The sequence below is a fragment of the Chenopodium album genome, chromosome 13 (genome assembly GCF_948465745.1).
Source record: "Chenopodium album chromosome 13, dcCheAlbu1.1, whole genome shotgun sequence".
Lineage (NCBI taxonomy): Eukaryota > Viridiplantae > Streptophyta > Magnoliopsida > Caryophyllales > Amaranthaceae > Chenopodium > Chenopodium album.
Window position 1 is genome coordinate 26,156,159 of NC_137846.1, and position 5,954 is coordinate 26,162,112.

At 38.2% G+C, this 5,954-nt stretch overlaps 1 non-coding gene across 1 annotated transcript; it reads right to left on the bottom strand.

The window, feature by feature from the left end:
- Positions 1–633: 633 nt before the first annotated feature.
- On the bottom strand, positions 634–740 carry LOC145577239 (small nucleolar RNA R71). Its single transcript, XR_014098703.1, has one exon. It is a non-coding gene; the product is annotated as a small nucleolar RNA R71 (small nucleolar RNA).
- Positions 741–5,954: the final 5,214 nt, after the last annotated feature.

Below are 5,954 nucleotides of genomic sequence, written 5' to 3' on the forward strand. Positions count from 1 at the left end.
GCTTTGTTATAGTTGTTGAGTCTATTTCATCTTTAATTGAAAATACAAAAAGATTTTCTTTTAGGCTACACTTGTAGCCGTGCTACTAACCATTTCTTTTGAGATTTTATGCATATAGCACATGGTCGTTCACTAGTGCCATTTGATCCGGAAATTGAGAGAACTATTGCAAGGTTAAGGGGTGCTAGACGATCTTTGAGCCCTAGCATTTCAAGTGAAGAAGAACCACAACAAGAGGAACAAGCAAGAATGGGAGAAAATCCAAGGGTGGCGTTGAAAGAATTGGGAATTCCCGGTGCATATAGATTTTAGAGTGGGATTGCTACACCTACAACACCGGCAAATGACTTTGAAATAAGACTGGCAATGGTCACTTTGATAGAGAGGCGACAATTTAGAGGGGCCAAGCATGAAATCCCGCTAAATCATCTCAAAGAGTTCGAAAAGTATTGCAATATTATCAAGGTGAATGGAATTTCCCAAGAATTCATCCGCCTCAAGCTTTTTCCCTTTTCACTCATAGGGCGTGCCTTGGAATGGCTAGATAAGGAGGTCAAGCCGATTTCTCTAAGGACATGGGATGAAGTGACCAAGGAGTTTCTATCCCGTTTCTATCCACAATAGAAAACGACGGAGGTGAGAGCTTTGATTCAAGGGTTCAAGCAAAAGCCTAGTGAGAGTCTCTATAAAGTATGGGAGAGATACAAAGAGTATCAAAGAGAATGTCCTCACCACGGAATTCCTACGTACCAAATTATTCAAATTTTCTATGGAGGCCTTAGTCCTCAAGGAAAATCATGCTTAGATGGAGGAGCCGGAGGTCCGATCATGAATAAAACGGAAGAGGAAGTGGTAGACATAATTGAAGACGTACTGAGGTACTATAGAGATTGGCAAGATGGAGAAAGAGAGTCAACTAGCAAGAGTAGCTCTTTGGTGTACTCAGTTGATCATTCATATGCAATCAACAATCTATCCTCACAAATGACAAACTTAGGGAAGGAGATGTCCGCTATCAAGGCGAAGTTGGAAAGTGCTGCCTACCAAGTTTCAAGTCTTCCCTCCCAATCTAAGGGGAGAGGTATGTCTTCTAATTCTCAACCCCCTCCCTCTTCTAGTAACATGCCTAGTGGATGCTTGTTTTGTGATGATTGTGGATCGTATGATCATGATGTTTCCAATTGTCCTCATGCATGTATGGATGTTTGTGATGATCAAGATGGAAATGTGAATGAGCATGTGAACTATGTGTCAAACAATAATGATTCTAGGTTTGAGAATCAAAGAGGTCAATGGAATAGGAATTACAACAACCATGGCAATTTTGACAACTACAACCAAGGCAATAGAAACCATGGGAACCAAAATTTCCGAGGTAACTATAACAACCAAGGTTATAGTAGCCAAAATCATAACCAAAATTATGGTAATCATAACCAAGGTTATGGTAACCATAGTCAAGGTAGAGGTAATTGGAACAATCAAAGTAGGGGAAATTTTCAAAATAATTCTCAAAGGGGTCCCCCACCCAGTTTTGCTCCAAAGGCCAAAAATGATAATTCCTATGTTCAAACCTCTTCTTCTTCTCATAAGAACAATTTGGAAGAAATCATTGAAAATCAAACAAAGTTGTTGAACACTTACATGGCCGTAAGTGACAAGAAATTTAATGAAATGATGACTCATAATAAGATGCTTGAAAACCAAATTTCTCAACTTGCTAATGCTTTGAAAGAACATGCTAGTCCTTCTTCTTTACCTTCCTAAGGCCTAGATCCTAAGAAACCGGTCAATGCTATTGTCACAAGGAGTGGTAAGGTTCTTGAGGAGAGGTTGCCTAGGAAGAGTGAGACCAAGGAGGCCACAAAGAGGTTTTGGTAGAAAATGAGAGAGGTGGTGCATCTTTGAGTGAGGTTGAGATTGAGAAGCCTAGTGAGGTGAGAGTGGAGAAAGAAATTGTGAAACCCAAGCTTCCCTATCCACAAAAATTCATGAGACACAAATTAAATGAACAATTTGGAATATTCATTGACATGCTCAAGCAACTTCACCTTTCTCTACCATTTACCGAAGTTGTCACCCAAATGCCCAACTACGCAAAATTCCTCAAAGACATTGTGAGCGGTAGGAGGACTTGTGATGGTGTAGAAACGGTGAACTTGACCGAGAATTGTAGTGCAATCATAATGAACAAGATTCCACCTAAGCTGAAAGACCCCGGAAACTTTTCCATCCCTTGTGCCATTTACAAAATGCAAATCGAGAACTCCTTGTGTGACCTAGGAGCTAGTGTTAGCCTTATGCCATATTCGGTGTATCAAAGACTTGAGCTAGGGGAACTTTTACCTACTAACATCACTTTACAATTGGCCGATAGGTCAATCAAGTTTCCTAAGGGTAAGGTAGAGGATGTCCCTTTCAGGGTTGGGAAATTTGTTATTCCAGCGGATTATGTGGTGCTTGAGATGGACGAAGATGCTAACATTCCTATCATTCTAGGGAAGTTAGGGGTAAGTTTTTTTTTTAATTCAAGCTCTATTCAACATGTAATAGATGGGAAGAGATCATGGAAGGAAAAGAAGAATGATATGAGTGAAAGAGAAATATGGGAGGATTAGGAATAGAATAGTTCCCCAACTCGAATGACGAAAATAACGACTCATGCATGAACCTAAGACATGGTCATGATGACATATACACAAAGTGTGTGCTAAGACTAGTGAGTGTAGGTGACATGTTTGACTCGTGTGATGACCATGGGACTAGACTGTGTGACTAGACTTAATTAAGGACTAAACATGACTATTGTCATTAATAAATTGGTTAAACTGATTAAGTAAATTGATTAATTAGACTCGTCGCGAACACTCGAGCAGAAAACTGGACTGTTGCCGGAGAAACAGGACTATTGCCACACGCTAAGGACCAGCGCCAGATGACAACATTGTCGCCTGGAGCTAATTACTAGCGCATGGCACTACAGTCAAAACCTTTGTGCCATTGCTGGAGATTTGGTCTGGGACTGTTTCCAGTATTTTTACTTCAAAAGGACAAGCCTAAAGTCGTACTAAGTCAATTTTGATCATTTTATTTACACTTTAATTATCTATATTAATTAATTAATTAATTTAGCAAAGTCCTTTAGTCATTAATTAGTTCATTTAGACTGACTCACAAGTCAAACAAATGGTTAGTGGAAACACACATAGGTCATGCACAAGTAGTCAAATAGTCACAATATGATGTAATGGGTTTGCAACCGAACCATGGCTCTAGTTCTCTAAAGTTCAAGGATTATGGTTAGTCAAAGAGGGTCCATGGTTATGAGTCTAGATGCATTGCGCGGAAGCCTTACCTTTGGAAGGGTTGGCGCGAGTGGATGGGACCCCGTGAGTTAAACTCGCTTCCACGGTTTGGTGAATTCAACAAATTTGGATGTACCCTTCGTTTCCAAGAGCCTTCGATTGGGTAGATGGAGCGCGAATCCCCAGAGGGTTATGGCCATATGTAGAACACATATGGGTTTCAGAAAAAAGGGAAAAACTCAATCAGGAAGTAAAACCGAGCAAGCAGTACTAAAAACTAGTTGAAATAAGAAGGTAGATTTCCGGCTCGGTGTTGGAAGAATTCGGCGCGAGACAACAGTGCTTATCGCCAGACGACAATGGAACTGTCGCCAGGCGACAGAGCCATCGCTTGGCGATGGTGCTGTTTTCTCGGCGCTAATTCCTACATGGCAGCTTTCTGTTCTTGAATTTTCCAGTTTTTCGCAGCGTTATTTCGACTTTAGTTGTGAAAGATATTTCCCTAATTTCCTACGTGTAAAAATCCTATGTTTTTGACGCATTACGGATGGTCTTTCCAATGCGGACCTTTTTATGCGTATGCCACAATGTTAATCAAAATTACGCACAAGAAATACTTAGAACTTTTCGAGTCTCATCCACTCATTCTAAATAATTGCCAAAATAAATTTTAGGAATTAAAATAGAAATCCTCCCCAGTGGAGTCGCCAAAAAACTGTAGGGAATATTTCAAGCATCCCACACTTGAGCCCCGCTGTGATCATACACTTAAGCATGGTGGCGGCGAAAAGGAAGGAAGCTAGAGTAAAAGAGTCGCCAACAAGTTTTAGGAACTTGTAAACCGTTCACAGGGCACCCCTTCACGATCCATGAGATCGCTAACTCCATAGTGGTTTGGAACCATGACTGGATATTCGGGGATGAAGGAACAAATCCAACCTAAAAGAGATTGAACCGGCCCAAAAAATAGGCCTCTACTTTATTCTTCTCGTATTCATGTGCGCTTTCTGACTAACATACAATCAATATATTAACCCTAAACCTGTTTAATCTATGTTGGTTGAATATAATGCATAAACAAATCTTTATTGGCGATCACTTGAATTATAATCATATTATTCTAAACAAGATTATTAATTATTTTATTAAGCGTGATTACAAGTACAAATTCCCTTTAAACCTGCAAGAGAGGGCGTGATCAAGCAATAACAATAATAAATATCAAGCAACATAATAATAACAATCATCATCGTAATCAAAGCATAATAATACTATTAGCAAGATCCTAGGCATGATACTAACAAGATTAATAACAAACCCTAGCATGTCACTAAACATTAAAAATCAAGGTTTTATCCCTAACATGATACTAGCATGATATTAGAAAAGAAATAGAGAGCAACCTAAACATGATACTAGAAACATACATGATATTAGAAATATTAGTTATTACCCTAAACATGATACTAGGAATCACAAAGACATCCTAACATGATACTAGGAATTAAAATAATCAAAGCATGATTTCTATATCAAAAGAATAATTAAAGTAATTAAATTACTTTTTTCGATGCCTCATATCTCTTTCTAATAACAAAATGCACGCGTTAGTAACTTCAAGGAAAATATTAAAACAAACAATTAAATTAAATAATTGAAATAGAGATTTGGGACCAAACCCTCAGAAATTATCAACCTTTCACGTCTAGAGCGAAGGCAACTTCGAACTTGGCTATGTGTGTCTAGAACTAATGAATGTGGAATTTTGTGAGAGGGAAGGTTTAGAAAAAGAATAGAGAGAGAATAAGCTTCTAGCTTTTGAGAGAGAATAGAATTAGATGATTGATTGTCAATCCATGAAAACGTGGAAATACAACCCCTATTTATAGAAAAATAGTCCGAAAACGATAGAAAATACTTCAAATTCTATACGGAATAGAACTGGCATCTGTCGCCAGGCGACAGACATCAGCGCCAGGCCACAGGATTAGCGCCAGGCGACGGATGTTAGCGTCAGGCGAAAGACCCTGTCGTTTGGCGCTAATTAAAAGATAAAACGCTCTTTGTACGGAATCCTTTTCTTAATATGATTGAACAGCTAATTCCGCGTTTATCAAATTAAAATCGGATTTATCATGAAACACTTATTTTATTCCAAATAAAACTCTTTAAAATATAATTATCAATCCTAATACTATTAGAATTTAAAAGAACCTTTTAGATTATTCTAGAAGATTAAAATCAATCCTAATAACTTTAGGAATAGTAATTAATAGGCCCTCCTCTAGATCATTGGGCCACATATAAAATTCATTTCGGGCCCAATTTAGTATTTTGGCCATAACTTCCTCATTATTCATCGAAATTGGGCTTATAATATATCGTTGGAAGGCTCTTTTCAAGCCCAATCCAACTTCACCATTATCAGACCCTTATCATGGACCAAACTAAATTGGACTGACTTTTTTTTTTAAATAGAGTATAAAAAGAAATATTTTCAAAAACAGAAAGAGATATATTTTGATAAAAAACATCCTCATCACTAGTCTTTTCACACTTTCACTTTGTTCGATAATCCAATGACATGAAAGGTATTCATCATTGGGTTTGGTTTTGGGGAGACACATTTGGGTGTCTACAGGAGGTATT